This window comes from Paralichthys olivaceus, chromosome 17, assembly GCF_024713975.1.
Source record: "Paralichthys olivaceus isolate ysfri-2021 chromosome 17, ASM2471397v2, whole genome shotgun sequence".
Lineage (NCBI taxonomy): Eukaryota > Metazoa > Chordata > Actinopteri > Pleuronectiformes > Paralichthyidae > Paralichthys > Paralichthys olivaceus.
The window spans coordinates 8,460,120-8,482,700 of NC_091109.1; the positions used below are offsets into that span (position 1 = coordinate 8,460,120).

General features: G+C 41.3%; 1 long non-coding RNA gene across 1 annotated transcript in view; it reads right to left on the reverse strand.

Moving 5' to 3' along the window:
• Positions 1-2,811: 2,811 nt before the first annotated feature.
• The window catches only part of LOC109629447 (uncharacterized), a 34,413-nt gene continuing 14,643 nt past the window's right edge, over positions 2,812-22,581 (reverse strand). The window contains exon 3 of the long non-coding RNA XR_002202702.2: positions 2,812-3,282. This is a non-coding gene — a long non-coding RNA (uncharacterized lncRNA). The remainder of the gene's footprint in view (positions 3,283-22,581) is intronic.

A 22,581-nucleotide genomic window follows, 5' to 3' on the forward strand; every position in this document is an offset into this window, starting at 1 on the left:
TGTAGATGTTGCCTCATTATTGCAATTATTTCTTGTGTACACTGGGATGCTAATAAACAAATGAGTAAATATTCTAAAGTAGGGTTTCTGTGACTTGAAACAAAGTAAAATGTGCACCTTGCCTCCTTTCCAACAAACCCCAATTAGAAGGCCTTTCTAAATGAATGTGCAGCGTGCTGGCGGAGCTGCGCCGTCTCGTGACTTAATCTGGATTGAGCAGAGCACCCTTTCATTAGGTTACACGCGGCTGCAATGTGTCTTGTCACTTTGCGGAGGGAGCAACCAATAAAATCTGTTGAACGGAATTAGATTGTCATTGATGCGCCAGTGAGATCGCGAGAACAACAGATCGATGGCCGAATCGCCCGTGTGATATGTAAAGATGCAGATGACGGACAAAATAAACGAAAAGAATTCAGAACATCTGTGGATCTGTGACTCTGGTTGCTTTTCTCTCGTACACACATATGTGAAAACACATGCGCGCACACACACAGACACACACACACACACACATACACACACAAACAGGTCTTCTCTCAAACTTTAGCTTGGAGCGATCTCACAACACTGAACAGCAGAGAGTCAGAGAGAAAGGGGAGGGAGACAGAAGCCAAACCAATTCCAATACAGCACTAATGGGCCACATCATGCCAATACAATAAATAATGGCCCTTTCAGCTCACTCAATAGTGAGTAAATGAAAATTTAACCTTTCATTAAATGTGGTCGTATTATTTCCCCAACTTGCTTCCCAGCTCTATTTCCCTGTGACAGATTTTTTTTTTCAATTGTGTACAAGAACAATGTGCAAATGTTATGAGGAAGAGCTGTACACCAGTACAAGTGGTGTATTTTAATATAACGCTCAGTTTTACTGCTGTCGTAGTACATAGGATGTGTATGGATCCGTCTGTTGGCTTGGTTATTGTCTGAAATTACAGACAGTGGAAGTGTTAATCAACAATGAAGACAGGTAGTTATGGACGTCACACAAGGGATTTAAAAATGTATTTTATCACAAAAGTTACAGCTACTTCCTCTTGCAGTGCAGTTTCAATATGCAACATACCCTCTCCTAAATTCCAGTTTATTTCTACAGGATGTGCAGAGGCATTCTGGGAGACAGAGAGGAGGCAATAGGTCTCCAGGCGCACACTGTCTGGTAGGAGCTGAACAGGCTCTGGGCCTGCTCTCCACTGTGGCCAACCTGCCCTCTTAATTAATTAGTGCTAGCAGGAAGTTCTGGCCCACAGGGGAGAGGAGGGCCCTCCAGAGGACTGGACAAGGTGATAATGTCCTAAAGGGGGACACCAAGTCCTGAATGCTTGGTTAGCATGCTTGGTACAGCAAGGGAACAGCTCACAAAAGTAGTTATCAGTGATTGATTTTTCCTGTTTTGCACATATGTATCATGCATCTGCTCAGTAGGCCTTAATAAATCTGTAAACTGTGTGTAAAAGCAGGACTTAGACACTGAGGACTGTGGGTTTTTCATCCTAAAAGCATATTTATGCTTCCTTTACCTACAAGAAGAGATTCAGATTTCAAATCATCTCACTGTTCCTGCCCATAATCTAAGCATTCTTTATTATTGGCATGGACACGATCAAGTACATCCATTAGTGGGCAGCATAGAGTTGAGAGTTTTTGACAACAACAAACACGTTGACGGACGATGAGGTTTTGATAATGTACACTGCCACCCACAATTTCTGGTGGTACTGCTATGAAAAGACCACTGAGTAAGAATAGAAAGCTATGTCCGTTTCTGTGCACATATCCAATGTGGAGCAAAAGTGAGCTCAAAGTCCCACTTTTGGTTAAAACCATACGTGAATAATCATATTGGGTCTTGCACTTCTTTGACATTTGAACATTGAACATCATGCAGGTTGAGGAAGAGGTTTTCAAACCGTGAGGCATCATCTGCGAAGTATTAAACAAAAATGTATTTGGTCAAAACTGAAGTCCTCCTCAGAATCATCATTATCCAGGATGTTCTATCAACTCCTCAAGAGTTTCTTCATGATCAAAGTAATCCACTTACTAAAGCACTCAAATTTGATATTAAGAAAATGTTGTGATTATGGTTAATAAGGAAAATATTTATAGCCAGGTTATATGACGATTAGCTCCAGTCTCCCTAACTCCCAGGGCTATTTGGCTAATAAGCTCCTCATGGAAGTATTTCAACACTTAAATCAAATACCAAAGTGGTGTAACTAGTGTATTCAAGGTTCTCAAGAAACTACAAAATATGTAGTTCTGTGGTCTCAAAGAATAAGCTTGCACATACACTGATATGACGCTGACCAGTTAAATCAGCTTAATGTCCCTGTTAACTCGTACAAGAGATTAGTAACTATAATATTTATCTCTGTGAAAACAACCTGATGTGTCTTCAGTTGATTCGCATGTAAAAAGTCAAACATTCACACAATTTAAGTTATTACTGGAACTATTTACACAAATTTTCACGACCTGTGTACTCTAATAGCAGATATGTGGCATTGCGATTCATTATTGCTTTGTTTGTGTGTATGTGCGTGCGCGCTTAAATGTGTGTATGTGCAAACTTCTGTCGGTTTCTCTCTGTGTCTCCAATAATAAGCATGTGCACCTTTTCCGCCCGCGGCCTTCATACACAATTTAGCCAGAAAGCCATAGCTGATCATGATTTAGCTTGTGACACGGCTCGCCCCGAGGCAGGGGGGGACTAATACAGATATCTGACTCCCAGAGCGCGATGCGGGGAAGGAGAGAGAGAAAGTGAGAGGCCTTTTATTGACTAAATGATAAAGAGGTTGGTAATGATAAATAACAGTCATTTTATTGTGGAATTCCCAGAAAAGACACATTCTACACAATATATAAAAAGAGAAATAATAGATGAGGAAGTTGCTTGCCGGGGTCTCGACGCACTCACTCCCTACAGAGCTGCCCATTGTTAAACTCCTATATTCTTCAGCCAGGGTGGAGGTCATAAATTGGGTTAGAGGACCTGCTGCTATGAATACTACACAAGACTGATGCAGAGTGGCAGCGTCATCGCTGTCCCTGGCACTAGGAGGGCCGAGGCAAGACAGCGGCAGTCTTGCCCATGGGCATCTCTCCCTCTCTCTGTCCATATCCCTATTCTGTGAATCTCTCTCCTCTTCCTTCCTTTCCGTTTCTTCCTCTCCCTTTCTGTCTCTCAGCATGGTCCTCGCACTGTTTTCCCAGCACATCAGGGTGGCAGGGGAGCTCCGTCTCTGCCGCCTCCAACTCTCCAGGTCCCAGCTAAGACAAGACAAGACAAGAATGGCTGACCCTCTGAGGACGCATAAAATCTTGTGTGGTGCGGCGTGAATGACATTAAACACAGGACGCAAGCACATTTGGTTGCGGGTGATGGTATTGATGGCATCTCAACAAATAAGCTAAAAGCCTTTAAATTCTCCGACAGATACCACTGTGGGGTGACCATCGATTTACCTTACATTTTGTTTCACTTCGACTTTTCATATCAGAGTGAATGCATATTAATATAGAAAAAATAAGCTAGCCAGTTGTCCACTGTCTGATCCAGCTCTGCTATATAGTGGGAAGTTTGCAGCTCTGTGGGTGTGAGCGACTGGTGGCAGCTTGTGTGTGTGTGTGTCTGTGCGTGTGTCTGTGCGTGTGTGTGTGTTTGCCTTAGGATACCTCTGCAGCTCTGCAGTTCTTGAATACTGAGTGGAAAGTGGCCCAGAAATGAGCAGTCAAATCCAATTAAATTACTCAAATTAAATTGTACAATGGTTATGGAATACCTGATCAAATTACTCACATTCAGGGGATTTCGACAGCAACCAATTAGTTCAAAGTATAAAGTTCACACGCTCAAATTAACACCAAGAGAGGACAGGGCCTTTATTTGAGGGAAATGATACATCATAATTACATCACGTTTGGAAAAATTACGAATTAGAGAGCATGCATTTAATAAGAAAAAGGAAATGGTTAATAGGTCCCGATAAAACAAATCTAGCCCCTGTCGACGGCACAATGTGGCTTTGGTTGGCTAAATTAAAGAGGAGGAGTTATTATTGTTTCAAAGGAGCTTAAGGGCCAATTGTTGCTCGGAGAAAACACACGCACCGTGAGCGTGGTGCTCCCCGTCAGAAACAACCGCAAAAACCAACACAAAAAGAGATAAATAAAAAGTGCCGGAGCACACTGTAGTTAACTCTCCTCTGGTAATTGAAATATGTTGAACAGACCGGTCCGACAGTTAACACGATTTCAGTTTGAAGTAGGTCTTTCTCATTAGATTGGCCAAAATAGACACTTTGTCATTTGCTCAATAGTGATGGAATTCTTTAGAAAAACTCCTGGCTTAATTGTGCGGGGGACTTCCTGACCTTTTTACATTTTAAATTTAGCTTCTCAAGGTGCCTTTCCAAGGTGAAACGTGTGAGTAATGAGATATAAAATCAGCCCGTTAATTGACTTTAAGCAAATTTAGTTCCACGAGACCAACGTATACATTTCCCTCTTTTAAAAGTGAACCATTTTAGCTAATAAAGTTATTAATCTTGCCCATACAGTAATTATCGCTGTAATTATGCTGTAATTGCACATACATCAAGGCCACCTCATATAGCGGGGAAGGCTCGAGCCAATTCAGATGGTTTTCTTTATATCATGTAAAGAGATTAGTCTTACTCACGGAAACTGGATTGAAAGAACTGACAAGAAATCAGCATTGTTAAATGTTGTATATAAAAAAATTTAAATCCTCATTTTTAGGATTAAATATTGGAGCCATAGCTATATTTAGCCATATCAGTTTCAACACAATAGACTTCAGAGTAAGTACACTCAGACCTGACCTTTCCACTGATGCAGCCAGCTTGACCCCAACACCCCAGCCTGTGCCTCATTCTGTTTTTCTTCCTCCACTGTCTTGCCGGATACGCTTGGACGGCACATAGAGCCACAGACGTACCATAAACTGCGTAACATGATAATGCTGCTTTAATTACCCCTTGGTCAGCCCACTTACAAACCTATTGCCGCAGCAGTCAATATCCCCAAAGATCCATTCATGCCTCGGCTGATGGTTAACTTGGGAGCCTTTGCTGAGTGCTTTAGCCTAATTGATATCCTTATTTAGCAATGAGCCAGTGGGAGTCGGAGGAGAGTTAAATGGAGCAGTTTACCAGGCAGCGAGCAAGCGAAACCCCATCCCTGACACCGCCGCCATGGCTTACCGTAGCCGGGACAGTGATTTATACTGGTTAATTTACCATTCCATATTGATTAATGACACTTTTTTTGTTTTCAATAATGACTGTGCTCACCATTTGTCTTTTTCTTTCTTTTTTCAAAGATTTATGACATTTGACTTCTCCCAGGCCACAAACACTGGGGTCAGAAAAGAGGTGGAGACTTCAGCTGCTAGGGGCAGTTAGACTTACACTTACTACACACACAGAGACACACAGTTATATATGCAAACATGATCTGATCGACAAGATCTCTCAACTGTCTATGATTTATTTGCACATAATACAATATTTGAGACGTGGCTCAAAAACGCTGTTAGCAGAGCTGCAGCATTTCATGCCGTTCTCTTTCGCCGGGGCTAAACGACAAGTACAACCCAATATATTGCCCATATGAGAACAATGCATATCTAACAGGTCAAACAAAGCTATCAGGAGCAACGGGAAAATCTGATTCTTCTTTTAAACTGGGTTTGTAGGTCTCTTCCTTGTGCCTGTCTCCCCAGATATGTCTCCCTTAACAGCTCAAAGTAATTAGCAACGACCACATGCCAAAGGTAGGGTAGCTACCGTACACAGAACAGCAGACGAGCAGAAACGTTCGAGACAATGAGATGCACTGTGGGGGCTTGTGGAGAGCTAGCAGGCAAGAGGACTCCCCCGGCTCCCCCTGCAAAGGTTGATTCACTGAGACGAGCTAGTCTGGGGATAAGGGAAACCCGCTGTACGTGATGAGAGCTTAATTATCAATTTTAGAGGCAATCCATTTTCTTTCCCAAACTCAAATTTGTCTCTTTTGCATTGGAAATAAGCATATTGAAATTCTAAAATATTAATTATCTACGTATATCTGTAATGACAACCCTCTTTTGACTGATGCCTAGAGGTCCTCCAGGGCGACCCATTAGTCACATTGTTGAACACAGAGCTCAGGCACAAAATGGCCTCCGATCTCGGACGAGCGCCGTCAGCCCATTCTTTATAGTGTCAGGATGAAGAAGAGCATAAAAACGCAGAGTCAATAAAGTCATAGAAAATGGTCTCTATCGAAACACGGTGTGGCCGATGACGGATTGAGTGTCCAGGTCCGGTTGTGATGCACTTGCAGCTTGGTGGGGTAAAAATGAGAGAAACGTTGCAGGGTTTTTCTGTGGTTGCTCATGTTTCTGAGGTTTAATTGTTGTTATCGCATTGTGTTTTGCTGTTCTACTCCAAAGACGACTGGTGTAATGATTATCTTTCATTTTTGGTGCGATACTTGACTGGAATGTTATTATTTTGTTTTGACTTGATTACAGTCAACTGTGTAGAAATAACATCCAGTGAGAAGGATGAAATATGGGCAAGTCCATACAGTCCTCCATCCATTATCTATAGTGCTTATCCTTTGGGGCCTGTGGGGGGGGTTGAAGAAAATCCCAGATAACATTGGATGAGGCCCATATACAGTCTTGCCATAGTTCAAACATACCAGTAACTTCAACTTTCCTTTGTCTGCAGCACTGTCCTTTTTTGAGCTATGTAGTCAATATCGACTCAAAGATGGCGAGATGAGAAAAAGGGAATGACTGAGATTAAAAATGAAAGAGGGTGCCACTTTTTGTCCAGATAGTTGTTTTAGCCCGCAGCACCTGACTACGACTCTTCAAAAACTGGAACAGTCGGGCAGTAGTATTTGATCAAACTCGAAAAATAAGAGCACTTTACGCTTCAGACAGATCTCCATAAGTTTAAAGGTCTTCCAAATGAATGTCTGCACTGAGGTAAAAGTTGTGCTATAGCCTGAGAACATAGAGGTTTTCATACATGGGCGGAGAAATACTCTCTTACCGCAATAAAAACGGGCATTTCTGCTGAGTCCAAACATGACAGGAATTTTACTGCTTTTAATGAGCTTGAGAGAAATTTAATTTCCACCTCAGAACGCTTGAAACCGGAGCTTTAATCTGTTTCAACGCTCCAGTCTGATGCCGTAAACTGATAACTGAGGACTTGTTATGACCTTTGCTGTTCCTTCACGCAGCGCTTGGACAGTATTAACCTCTCACACTAATGCATACAAACAGGCTGCACCTCCGATTTGACATTAACACACAGAAACATTCCTGACTTGAGTGAACCACCAACTAGACATGAATGTTTTTTGCACATGCAGAAGAGAGAGGGAGAGAGGTGCAGTTTTGGACAGACCAAGTTAAGATCAGTGCTCGGGGCTAGGCAGGTTGCTATGCACTGAAATGCTAATAAGCTTCCTGGCTCTCGGTGCAGGTCGTCTAGCCTGTGCCGACTCGTCTTGACACTTCACACACATGCTGTCTTCCACCAGTTTTAATCATTTTGATAGGCCTCCCTGGGATGCCATCCATTTAATTTGAAAGGGTTGAGCCACCCAAACATTTGCACCATCTTTAAATAGGGGGTCTGCCTCGACATGCCTGCATGCATTGTGACTCAACAAGGTGAAAAAGGCAGCAGAGTGGAACGCTGTTTGGGTTTAGGAGGATAATATAAGGCCAACGCGTGTTGTAACTCTTGGGAAAGATGAGTAAGTGATGTTGTAGCGGGTAAATAAAAGAGAAAATTTCCTACAATACACAAGCAGTCAACACAGGTGTGGACTTATAGAGAGTTCGAGAGAGAAATAAAATACATTTACATATTTATTTGTTTACAAACCATCACATTTGTTGAAACCTGAGATTTAACCTATTAAAGTCTTTAAAAACTAAGATCAAATATAACAATTTGAAGCAAAAACAATTCTGACATCTGCTGCAATCCAAGATGGAAGACATACAATATGGGTGAAATATAATAAAGGCCGCATAATGTACCGGTTAAGCGTCCAAATCAGTTTGTAAAATCATTCTTGTTTTTGAGAAACTGTCCATGGATGCGTATTCCCTGACCGAGTTTCACAACCACTGTCCTACTTTATATATCTTATAATTCTCTCTGAAAAATCTCTGAGCCCGCAGCCAACACAGTACGGTCCGAAATGAACCCTTGCCATGTTGTATGATTCATAGGGAAGAAATAACATATTTTATTGGAGTCTGGGAGATTTATTTACTGGCACTGTGCTGGATGTGTAAGGGACAAGAATCACCGAGGGATTTCACCATCCAATTTGCCAGTGTACTCTTCTATAAACATCAGTCAGGAGAAATGGGACAAATTCTACAGAAAAATAATCATAAACAAACCATTACATTGCATTTTGGTAATTGTCAGGAGACGCTCTTGAGGATGACTATCCACTTAGAGTCAAAGGCAGAAAAGCCCAAAAGGCAAGTGGGGATGTCTGTGTGTTAGATGATATTACCGTGACTCTCAAGATAAAGATATCATACATTATTGGTTTAGACTGGCAAAGAAAGAGGGAGGGAGAGACCAGCGCAAACAGATAGCGTGGGCGAGAGACAGACATGTAGGCAGACAAGGGAGAATGTAGAAATATATATTGCGTCTTAGCAAAGGAAGTATAGTTCTGAGTCTCTTGATGTCCTTGTGCGCGAGACAGCTGGAGTTCGCCATGAAAACCACATTCAGCAAGCCTTGTTTCCGACTGCCCCAGCTCTCTACTTGCACCCTGACCACCATAAACCATCGTTTCATTCATTAGTTCTGTGCATTTGCAAGACGCAAGATCATTCGTGCACGCTTTCATCAAAACAAAATAGAAAGACGGTTGCAATCATGGTCACGAACCAGCATGTAACCAAAAGCTGGAAAGGAGGCATTGACATAATTATTAATTAGTCGATATTACTGAATGGAAAAAGTCTGTCTTTGGTTTCCTCCCTAGAGCTTAATCGAACACAGCCAAGATGAAGCTAAGCTAAACAATACCAGGCAGTTAATCTCCACTACCATACAGTTCAGATGCTGATAATGTCCACGGGTCTTAAATAAGCGAGCGGGCCCATGTTTTTTAGATTTACTTGTTTGCTGTTGTTTGCAGTCTTTAAGTGGTCTTTTATTAAAGCCAGTCATCTTCCATAGAGCCCTAATGCATTTACCTATTCCGATGCTAATGATAGCCTAAGAACACATTATTCAGCATTAGTTTCATTTCCCTTTGAGCCCCAAATGGCGACAAACTGTCTTGTAACCATTAGTGCTTTAACTTGCGCAAGGCACGCCACCCGCAGTCCCTCTCACAATGTGGCGCAAAGGGGAAAAAAAGGGAAATATTGAGATGCATCAGGAGCAAACGGCTAATGAGAACAAAGTTTATGTGCAACAAAAGGCATCAGATTTATCACTTAAATATTTACAGGGAGGGAGCCTCATGAGGAAAGAGATGACGGCAAAAAACAAAGGTGTGAAAGTTTGAACCTGCAGCTTTTTGCTTGTACCTGACAAGAATGGAAGCTTCCATGATTGTTTGCATGTGCGTTTCAGAATTATCTTAAATAATATGAAGTAATGCAGGCGTGTGAGCATCAGTATGCTGCCTGTCTCGGTACATGATGTTCTCTTACGTGAATGTGCTTTTGTTCCTGCATATGTTGGGAAAGTTTATGTGGTGTGACTGTGTGTGAATGTGGGCGGACGAATCTCTGCTTACCTGCTGTTTGGGTGAAGCCAGACATTCAGAGTGAAACCAGCCATATTACTGTTCTTACCCTGCCATCTGCTGGCTCACATCATTCTAGACCCTGCATCCATCCCTCTGTCATATACCCCCTCTTTCTCTCTCTCTCGCTCACACTCACACACACACACATGCACCCACAGCTCTCTTTTCCCGTTTTTGTTTTCCTCCATCCCTCCCTCTGTTTTCCTTCCTCTGCTTTTTCTAAGTTTATCTTTGTCTCTTCTCTTCTCCCCTCATTTCATTACTCTTTACTCGGGAGCATCATCATGCCCTCCATGTACACTTCACAAAGCAGAGGGAGAGCAGAGGTGGAGGGAACTGAAGGGGAGCGGCAGACGATTGTTATCAAAAAATAAGCATGGTGTTTGAAAGGGATTTTAATTGAGGCATTCGTTATATTTGAAAAGGTGAAGTCCCGAGGGCACGGAGGAAGAGGAGTGGCGACCCTATTCATACCCTCAGACATTCATAAAGAATGGCATCTTTTGACTTTCCTCTTTAAAACCGTGCAACCTTAAATGGCCTAAATATAAAGGAGGGAAGGCAGATACGGTAATTCCCTGCACCTTGGGGGGTGCCACCAGAGTGCGGGACAGTAGGATATAGCTGAGGACTCCAATTAACAATGAGAGAGGGTCCAGCCACCCAAATAAGAGGGAAAAAGTCCTCTCTACAACCCCCCAGAGGGGACGTTGAACTCTCATCTTTTTTTCTACAACCCTCCTCAATCTGCCGACTTCATTTTTTAGCTTTTTCACCAGTTTTTCTTTTACACTCACTCACTGTCTTTGTCTCTCTCCCTCATTCTGTCTCTGTTGGGTAATTATATCATTAATAATGCCAGGGCCCGATGCTTGTTTCGCTAATAACAGTTGTCCAGTTTGTATTTCTCCAGCTTAACTTCGGAGGAAGTGGACAGAGTGCACATTTGTTGTTGTTTGGTAAGGTCAGCGCTTCATGAGCCCGACTTCCACTGCAGCAGACGTCCCCTGATGTTGTCTTTTACTATATTTTGACTGTCTGACCACTGAGTTAAACTTAGACTGTTAGTTTATTGTAAAGTTGAACAACGGCTTGCGGCAACACGCAGTATGTTTTTAGTTTTTTTTTCTGTGTGTTGTCTCTCCAAATTCATCCCGCTTGCAGATGTGTGCCCTTTCTGAGCGAGATGTTGCCCACATCTGCAGTTCCGCGCTGACAACACTGATCACCCTTTAGCAGAAAACTTCTTCATCCTGTCATCTGATGTCTTATGCAGTTTCACTGTGACTAAGTGATGAAGTCTAGCTGTATTATTAGGAAAATGTTTTATCCTTATGCTTTGGGAAATACCTGCAGGCGCAGAACTGTGTAAGCATCCTTGATGATTTATGCAGTGTAACTGTAACCAAGGCGGAATCCTTGATGATGAAGTTATAAAACTATGGAAGATGTTTGTCATCAGCCTTCATTTTTCAGTGTCAGAAAATCTACAGTATCATGGAGCATCTGTGAAAACTCATTAAAAAAAAGTTAAACTTAGTGACAGATAATTATTGATAACATAAGCTTCTTTGTTCTTTTGTCCGTTCTTGATGGGTAAATTAGGATATTAATCCTGCAGTAAGGAGAACGCAATGCCAGCTACATGAAACAGCTTGAATGCTCAATAATTGTTAGGTTTCAAAACGTTTTTCTGCTAGCTAACCTCTCGCTTGTGCGAAGGAACTGGTGCAATTAATGTGTGTGTGTGTGTGTGTGTGTGTGTGTGTGTGTGTGTGTGTGTGTGTGTGTGTGTGTGTGTGTGTGTGTGCTGTTGCCAGTAATCTCCTGCAAGATTGTTTAGCCTCAGAAATGCTACCTGACATTCCACGTCAGATGCGATGGGGCATGTTCGGCATTATGACTGAGGTCTGACTGGCTAAGTGGTGCAGCGTCAAACAGAAGGTGAATGAAATAATGACAGCCAGATTATAAGATCTGCAGAGGATAAGTATTGTGCACATGCATGTATGAAAAAGCAGGGCATACACCAGTGCACACGCTACTGACAAGTTTATGTGCACATGAACAAAGACGCACACAAATACTTTTGATCTTACAAAATCCTTGATAATAACAATGCTGATAATAATCACAGTTCAGCCATAATAACTCATAAAAAACCGCGTCAGTTATTCATTAAGCTGCATTCCAAATACAATACAACAGCAGTCACATTTAATTTAGGCTTTTACAGTGAGACATAAAAATCTGGCTGGATAAATCTGACATGCAGGTACTGCAGATGGGGATATGGTTTAAAAATGCATTTACAGTGCAGGTTCTTGGTTATAAATAAATGTGATTTAATTTGCTCACGCTTAACTGTGGTTTGTGTTACCTGAAAAAACATTCTGTGCATTTCAACTGGAAACAACTGTGCTGTAACCAAAACATCACACACTTCATGCATCTACAAAAAACACTGAAGTCAACATTTAATTTGGACTTTCACAATGAAACAAAAATCAAATGCTTGCTGGCTAAATCTGACATCCATTGGTAATGAAGAGGGGAACATAGTTTAAAAATGCATTTGCCATGTAAATAAGGTGCAGGCTATTGGTTATAAATAAATGTGATTAGTTGTATTTGATCACTGTTTAGTTTGGTTTGTGTCACCTGGATGCAGAACAAAATTCTGTACTGGAAACCACTGTGTAGTCGAGAACAAGCACACAGACACACACTTCATGCATTCCTTACTGAAAGTGTGTTTATCTGTCTGTCATCATGCATAAGCATAGATTTGTATCCTGCACAAACAGATATCTGCAAAAATGCATATACAAAAAAAAAAACAGTCACTACTGTGTGCGTGCAGAGATGTGGATGCACTCATCCAAACACAACAGCCCCTCAACAGTTCATTTGTCTCACAATTATGCAAATAAAGCAAACTGAGCAAACCTCAAACCCTCCAAAGCTGCAGCAGGACGACTGTACACTGTTACACAAGCCCCTCCTCTTTATTCTTATACTTAAGAGGTTTTTTTTTTTACTAATTTAAACAACAATTTGTTCATCGTGCTATAAATCAAATGAGATGTTTGTAATATTTTATACTTGTCTAACAAGTATGCCATAGCGGCTTGCATAGTGGCACTCATTTGCAGCAAAAGCACATTTCTAATATCTGAGAGCATGTTCTGAGCAAGTGACCAAGTTGAGGTGTGATCTGTTATTTAGACAGGTTGGATGCACTTCCTCACAGCCTGAAATTTCCCCTGGGGCTCTCTTCCATTTCTCACTGTCATGGATTTGAATCTTTCTACCACTGAACTCTTACAATTACTGAACATTCATCACCTGCCTTCCTTCTTTGCTACCTAGATACTGTATGGAGAGCAGAGATATGGGGCAGACTCGTGCAGACGGGGAATACCAAGTATTCGCTGCCGTTAACACAGTAATGAATTCTCACATCCTGGGATGGCAGGGATCTCTTTTTTTCTGGTTTTACCATCTTCATTTACATGTTTTTGCACCAGACTAAAGTTTCTGAGAGATTACATTCATTAAAAACATATACGAATACATTTGATAATACTGCATGCACATTGTTCATGGGCTAATGCAATACATTTGTTCTCACTCACTGATTCATGACTTCTCTCACTGAACTGTAAATCCTCTACAATAATGCAGAATGATCTTTGGCAGCATGTATATCTCTGCAGCTCTCAGCTCATGAATAACAGGCCTTTTCTGTGAGGTGACAGGATTTGCACCCCCGCGGCATTCCCAGTCATACCCTCCAGTCCCTCGTGTTACTCGCGCTCATTTGTAGGAGTCTCTTAACACTAACCCGGTAAGTATAAATATATTATAATCTCATCGCCCGTCCATATATACAGGTGTCACACTGCCTGGCAAGTTGATTTCCAGGAGGGCAGCAGTTTTTCCTGTGGCAGCGACCGAAGTCACAGGCATTATTATTATCAGACAAAATGTATTCATGATAGCAGAGGTCCGAGCATCCCCCGGGCGTTGTTATATAACGCCAGACCTCTTTATCAAATTTAACAGTTTATTGGAAACAACTTGTACACATGATTTAAGCATGGGGGCGATAAGGAAAGGCTCAGCATAGCCTCCAAACACACCTCCACACATACACATACATTATGAAGACTAAAAACAAATGCCACGCACTCACACTGACACTCAAACACACTTTCTTCCTTCTTTTCTAATACTATCACACATCTTCCTCTGCCTCCTGTGCAGCAGCTCTCCTCTCCCCTTCATATCTAATGCAAACATCCAATGGATGAGCCGGTGGTTTTTCTGAGGAGGTCTTATTTCTGAAGAGCAGCGCAATAGGAATAAATGTGACTTGACAAATGGACTTTGTGCCCAGCAGCCAGATTTAAGTGATAATAAACCGAAGACACCATTCCATTTCATTTATGTATACACACAAGTGGATGAGCAAGCAGGTGTGGTTTAGGAAAACGTAACTTTAATTTATCATTTTATTCAATTTTGAAATTTTCTGAGAATGAATTTTTTTTAAACAAAAATTAGTTATTATTTTCCATTTGACTTTTCAATTTCCATCTAAATTTATTCTTGTATCTTACGTTGCTTTTACATTTTTCTTAATGCCTTACATTGTTGTTTCTTATGTTTAATTTATATTTATAATTTGTGTATTTTAGGTAAGAACTTTAAACTGGCTTGTTCTAGAACGCATAAAAATCTACTTCCTTTACATATACACATAAAAAACCTGAATATCATGCATTACAACTCCAAGAAAAATATATGGATGAGTCATTTGTTCAATATTTACTATATTATTAGCTGGAATTTAATATGCAGTGTTTTTTTATTATGACATTTATTGATTTGTTGATTTTTCATATCATGTTCTGAGCTCATCACCATCGTCAACTGCATCACATGGCAGCAAATTTAGTTTTTCATTATTTATTGTAATAAATGTAGAGCCGTGATTAAAATATCCTTTCATTTGAATTGTCGGTATCTGCTGTTTGACTTTCCAGCAACCAACTAAATACAACACATCAACTCCACTGTCACAATATCCTACAATAACAAATCCTCCTCCTTCTGTAAGATCTCCTGTGGGGACGGTAAATAGAAACCATCAGTTGGCCGGCTAATGATTTAAAGGGACGGTCAGAGGTCGTGCGTTGGCTATTAATGATTCCTTTTAACAGAAAGCACACACGAGATCCTTCCAATCGGAGGGAGGCAAGAAGTCACCTGGGGCCTCCAGAAGAAGATGTGTCTGGTTAAGGTTAGGCTGAGGAAGAGCAGAGGCTGAGCAAGCTGCTCTGATGTCTGTGTGCACTTGTGTGTGTGTGTGTGAGAGCAAGGAACAGGTCAGTCAACTGCCTATCAAAGTATGTGAACACGTGCAGAGACATGTTTAAAAACTCTGTTTTCACAGTTCACAGGTTTGATCTATTTATATTCAACATTTCAATGCCTCTATTCTCAATGCACAGTGTAATAAAATTCTAATACATTTTTAAACAAACAATGTAATAAAACACACAGTATTAAAACAGATGAGTATGTGCACTACACAAATGTATTTCACATTATAATACTGCAAAGGTAGGATAATATTATAAAAATTCTCGACGGGACGTGTATATGTATCATATTTTTTACATAATATATTATATGCATTGTCTGAATTATTTTTATATAATTAAAAAAGAGGTATCTGAATGGATAATTATGAATACAGTTTATGCAGCATTTCATCTATTTATGTTTATTTAAATATACCTTTAAGTTCTGTCAAACCTACACCAAGATAAAAACAAGCAGAATCAGAAGATGTGTGTGGTATTTGAGGCTTAACATTTGCTGACTTCATCTGACACTTTTTGGAAGCACTCGCCGAGTATAAAACAGGAAATAACGAAATCTGTGGAGCTCCAGATTTACCAATCACCATAGCCTCTGGATAATACAGTTAACATTCTACCCTGTTCATATTGTTGGCATAAAATGCCACATTCAGAATACTGGTTAAAAATGTTGCCGGCGTGCCACAGCTTAAAGGTTTCTCACCATGTTCTGCATTTGCAGAGCTTTAAGTATAAACATTTTTTAATCCTTTCAGCCAGTTCTGCTCTCGACAGGAGCTTTCTGTGTGATGGAGGTTATCTGCACAACAAGGAATAAGCTTTAAGCATGACTGACCCGAGACCTCTGTGAAATGAAATCTTTGTCTGTACACTCGTCTGTTTTATTAACTATTTTAAATTCTTCCACTGCTTCGTTTCTATTGTATTCTATTCCTATTGTGGCTGACTGAGGCCTCCATCAGTCCTGTGGAAGTTAATTACGGGAGCCAAGCTGTTGAGGGGTTCAGGAGAAGCTTTTTTCGCCTGAATACTGGATATACACCAAGTCTGGCAACGCCACTGAGCATTGTCTGCTGTGATAAAATATGGACGGAAGTGCTGCTAGGCAAATCGTTTATCAGCCAGGTTTAGTATGCACATGTTAAAATGAAAGACTGTGCTATCTGCATAGGTTGTGTGAGCTTAGTTTAGTGTAGCCAACACCGTTTGTTGTGTATAAATGGCATGCTGGCTGTCGCCCCTGTGGGACGTGATCAATCACACATCGCCTGCTTTGCTCTCTCAGCTATGAGCAAATCTATTCACAATATTCACACCAATGTTTCAGCACCTTAACTGCATGCTTTGTACTTTCTGTGCCTTTGTTTGGCAACTCTGTTAGAATATTAAAAATCCTGATTTTCATCTCGCTTCTACCAAATTGGGACTCATCTCCAAACTCTTTGTGGCACACTCTGCGAGACCACTTAGCATCTTAGCGCTAAAGGTGTGTTATGATAGTTAAATCTAACATATTCCTTCAAACGTCAGCGAGCCATTATATGAGCCGTGAGCTGGCATGTTTGCTCTGTCACAAAGTGGCCTCTAAAATAACTCTGCTCACTCGCTTTAGTCTCCTCGCTCCCAATTTGCCCTAATGAGCCAGTTCAAGCTGTCAGCCGCCGAGAGAAAGGAGCTCTCACTACTGTCAGTCCGTGGTGAACAGAGGAGGACGGGGGGGATGAATGGATAGATGGAAGGAGTGGAGGAACAGAGCTAGGTTTAGGGAGGTGGAGAAAGGTCAGGCAAAGATTACACTGGCAGTCACCGGAGCTCCAGGCAGAAGAAAGAAGAGAAAAGCTGAGAAGGAGGAGAAATCCTGCTGCTGACGGCTGGTGTTAACAAGATAATCTTCCAATAAACTATTCCGATATTCTGCCTTTCTTAATAACCTGAAAAACAAAAAATCTCCAACAGACATCATACACCTATAGATTCTTGTAGAAATGTCAAGTATTTACAAATGTTCAAGAGGAAGGTGGGAAGGAGTTTTAAATCTACATATCACTTTAAATTCACTTTGACATATCTTAATGACTTAATCATTGACCGAAACAATGTCATTCTCATAAAAAGCAAAAATTCCCAGTGTTTTTGTCAAATTACTGGGGGGACCATTAGTACATGGCTATTAACAAGTAATCACAAGAGGTGTAATAATGAAGAATGCCCTTCATTTTTGCAGAGGGCAAGGTAGACACCGGTGTCCAGCCCTCGTCTTCAGAGGAAAATATGGAGGGAACTTAGGTGTTTGATGATGCGTTTAATTCACACAGGAATACATTAATATGATAGTCAGTGGAGCGGCAAAGCCCTCAAGTAAGGTTCTCTCATTAGTATGTTTCTCTATTTCTTTTTTTAATTATTCAACAAAAAAATGAGGAGCCACATGACAGATGTATTGGCTGTGTCAAGAAGGAATGATTCGAATTTTGCATAAAATCGTGTAATTATGAGGCCTCATTTGTGTATGTGAACAAAATGTTTGTCTCTAATGAGAATTGGCTGTGAAGTACGAGTCAACTCATGAGGTGTTTAATGTAATATTTATTCTTTTTTTTTTTTACTCAAGGATCTGCTCCGCTCAATATACAAAAATCCTCCTGAGCATAAACATACATAAACTGGTAATGTAATCCAGTGAGGTGGACTAGACACAGTCTCCCACACCCTTTGGTTTCTCCCACTTCAAAAGCATACCATTTCAAGTGTGCAATGCCCCATGTGGGCTGGATGCTTGTGCGAGTCATTCTCGGTTCATCCTGATGGGCTATTATCTCACTTTGCCATTGTCACAAGTGGTTGGTGAGGCTTTTATCACACTAATGAGGTAAACACCTGAACTCGCACACTGGAGTCTTGTCTCCTGGGTTCCTGTTCGGACAGAACACAGGAGCCGACTGCATGACGACAGGGAATTATTCATTTCACCGCTACTTTAAATAGTAAGAGTAAGAGCAAATGAGAACATTTTCTGTTTTGCTGGTTTTGAACAAGTTTCATAAATCAAAGGGTTGTGTCATTTTCCCACCATGCACAGAAGCCACGAGTTATGATGAAACAAAGCCGGGATTGTGATTGATATTTTTTTAAGACATTTGTCTTTCAACACTGATAAATACTGAGTTAAATTTATGTATCCTTCGTTCCCTTACTTCACCTTTTGGAGGAGAAATCTTTAAAGTTATAATCTTGAAAATGTTACCCTGATGGGTTCTTTCAAGGATTCGCGTTATTGTGTCTTCTAAACTTTCCTTCATGCAGTTGGGCTCCACTGCTTTGACTTTTTTTTAACACCAACCTACTGCAAAGGGCAGGCAACTCATCGCTGGCAATTAATCACGCCTAAATGCATACCCTCACAGAGTGATCATTTAAGGAATGATGATTAATGAAACTGTCAAATACCTCTCGTTAATGTGGAACGCTGAAAAAACACTCAGTTGCTGCTGCAATCACGCTTACACACTCAATGACTGCCTATAGAGCTTGTAAGTTACATCTATGCTTATTTTTTTGTTTTCGTGTGTCTGAAGGCAGCTGTAGCGTGGTGATGGAAGCGATTTCTGAGAACCGGCGCACATCAAAATACAGGTGCAAGGTCGAGAGGATAAGTGGCGCACCTTGTGGGCATGCGGGACAACGTATGAGATGGTTGTGTGTCAGTGATGGTTGAGTCAATTAATTTTTGAACTTGGCAAGAGATCAATCGTTCCAGTAAGGTGATCCCATTTCCAACTGGCGGCATATTGAGACAATAACCTATGACAGTATTAATCACTAGCACAACAGCAGGCTAATTCCCACATGTAATTAGTCTACATTTTAATTCATTGAAAACTAGCACTTTTTGTAACTTGCTTAATTATGTACTAACACTTAATTATAGCCGCGTCCCCCCCCCGGTTTGTTTCCAGTGCCACAGATGGAAAAACATATTTATTTTGGGGAGGAAGAGATAAAATAAAAACTCCACCTGGGAAAGGAGCGGGAGGTCTCCGCTGAGTTGGGCTGCGTCTGGTAGGAATTTACTGGATTAGCTCAGTCACAAAATGTGAGATGAACCACACTGTCAGTCACCCTCGGGGCAGAGCACGAGAGGAAGAGCTGTCAATCAAAGCGGGTCTTCAATAGTTCCATTCACATCGCTTCATGGAATCAGTCTCCCGCTGTCTGCTCTTTGACATTTAACGCACTGGGGCCACAAGGATGGAGAGGGGGAAAAACATCCTCAGATCCTCCCTCTCTTTTCCTTCTCTCCGTCTTTCTGTCCTCAGTCTTTCGCAGAGGCAGATAAGAGTGTTTAAAGTAATGACGCTGTTCATTTAGTGTGAGACAGTGCCATAGTTGTGGGTAATAATTCCACACTTAACGAAAAGTTGTGGCACCTCTTCAGTGCAGTGACTGTGCGCAATAAAAACGAAATAAATGGGACTAAGTCCTTGATAAATCGGTTATAATATTCTGTTGCAAGGTAGTAGCACCTCCTTTGGCCTCCTTCTTTTCTTGAGATGCCTTAAGAAATTGACATCAAGCTGCATCAATAAAATATAATGTATGAGCTACAACTCCAACAATAATTTCACTCCATCTACCACCAGAGTCAATGAAAAGGAAAGCAACATTTGAAAAACTGCGAATCTGCTGAACAGATAACACCTTCCTCTGCGGGATGAAAAATCCCACTGCAGTTTTGTTGTCGGGGGGGTTTTATGTGTTTTCTCTCTTTCCTTGTTTGTATTCCGGGGCGGCCGCCTGGCTCCGAGTGAGGTATACAGAGTCATTGCTCTTTTGGCTCCAGCCCTGACATCTCGTGCCCTCGAGTGCGGACTCCTTAGCCACGATCTGATCAGCATCTTTATAGTTTATCAGCCTTGGGGTTCAATTTTGGCTTGGATGCTTTTACAAATGAACGCAATCACTGGTGAGCCTTCGCATCCTGATTGCATTGAGAGAAGCGGGCGGAGGAAAGTTTAGTGGATTACCGTGCCACTTGAGGATGGAGCACAAACACATTGAGGCAGCCACAGAGGGGGTCGCCGGGGCCCTCCCCCCCTCCTCCAGCCTGGGCTATTGGCACTCGCTGCTTGTACTCCGTCTTATTTTACTAAAATAATATAATTGTCTCCCATCTTATTGCTTGTAAAGCCATCTTCTGTCTGCAGGCGATGTGTGTGATCAATGTACTATCTAACAGAATCAATTCTTCCAGGAATACCTTGTGTTTGTGAAATGATCCCAGGCAGCTGCAGCAAAACGACTAGGCAAGAAGTGGGGATCGTGCTAGAAGGATTAGTTTAGTGACTTGGACCCTCCAGTTCACACTGAATAGTATGTCCCTGCATCCATTTCTCATATTGTACAGTAGGAGTGTTTGTGTACCTGTACTTCTCTCTGAGGGAGGACCAGTGAGTTAAAGATCTTGGAGGATATGGTTGGGAAAGTGAGGACATTTTGACTGGTCCTTACAAATACAAAGCGTTGTTTGAACTTTTGGTTTAGGGATCAGGTTAGAAATAGGTTTAACTTGGAGGTAGGGTTAGGGTTGGGTTTTCTGCAGGTTTCAACAAGTTAACTTAAAGAGTTTTGAAGACTTTTTTTAGACCATATAGGAGGAAATTTAAGATCTACGTCAAGGACAACAGAAATGAGGGAATATCAGACTCTTATTTACAACAAAAGTAGTGGGTACACGCAGGTTTTTTAAATGCAGGTAGACCCTCACAAAAAGGTGTTTAAATCCTCTCCCATTGCCAGTAGAGGGGTTGGCCTGTTTGTTCTTCACTGCGTCATGATTGACAACACAAATGTTTGCCAAATCAGCGTGTTCACCCGGGCGCCTCGTTTCCATGTCTGCCGATCGAAGCCGGTTAAAATCTGTATCTACTGAAGACATATTTGACGCAGGAGTGAATGGCGATTGCATCCCTTCCCTTTGCTGACAAAAACCAGATGTGAGTGGGTGTGAGTGGATTCTTTGACAAGTGTAAAAGGGAGTTTTACGCTTCTCCTTCTCCTAAGTAGCCTAGTGGAGGAACAACCTCTTAACACTATGTTAACTTGCAAACTATAGGCAGACACACAGTTAACTGTAAGAAATAAATACAAGACGAAAATAAGGAAATTACCACAACTTCATTTACTGGCAGTAACATATATATTCTGTCAATATGTGTGAACAAACCCCAAAAATAAAAACTGCACGATTCATGGTGGCATTTAAGGTGTCTATCACAAACTGCGATGACTGATGTCTCACTGCCAATCCTGATTGATTTTTCCCAATGTGCACACATCCTCTAATTCTACAAATAAACAACTATTTCAAAAGTGAATTATGGGAGGCCTCTGGGGTGGACTGAGGTGAATAATATGCAAAAATACTATGGGGGGTATATGAAAACTGAGGAGTGGGATCAAGCCAAAGGAAACCATTTAGCAGGTCCGGTTGTAAGTGGTTGTGCAAGGTTGTGACAGTGTTTTATCATCGTGTTTTTTTATGGAGAGTCACAAAACATTTACACAAAACGCCTGAGAAAAGAGCGTGACTGACATTTTAAGCATATTGTTTTAATATGGTGTAAACTACTGGCTTGGCAAGTCTTTAGCAAAAGCAGTACCGGGCTTAATAAGCATAGGGATCTTTCCAAGAGGTACCATGACATATTGAATTACTTATACACATTGTGGGAAATAAATAAATTTTATGCAAAGTCTGGTATGCCTTTGCAATTGTCATTCAGCTGTTTAGTCCGGTGGTTTAATTCGATTTAGGGGGAAACAGCGATGCCAAATTGTGTCTTTTGATAACGTCGCTGAAATGATTGAGTTATGTGTTATTGCATTTGTGACTTGAGTTCTGTCTGCTGCTGCGCAGTTTCAGCCTCTACCTGAGAACAGCTGAACCAGCAAGAGAAGTCAGGTCCAAAATCCTTTCATTTCCTTTGTGAACCACGTCATGTTCTATATTAGGTGGATAAAGGATGTATGTGCCTTCATGTCTGTGCACCTTAGATCTGGCTGGAAATTTCACCCTCCCCTCTTTTTTTTTCTCCTTCTCCTTCCTCCGCTCTGTTTACTTTCCTACAGTCTCATCTTTTATGGGCCTTGTTTTGTCTCTTTTTCTCTCTTTCTCTCCCTCTCTCGTCTCGCTCTCCCTCCTGTCCTGCCAGACTCAGCTGTGCCGGGCCTCAGTCCATTCTTTTGGGTAGCACAGGAAGTGAAACTGTAACACAGAGTTCACTGGTAATTGGCCACGGTCACGCTAACCAAACAGGAAGAAATCTGCAACTGATTAGAACTCTTCCTCCTG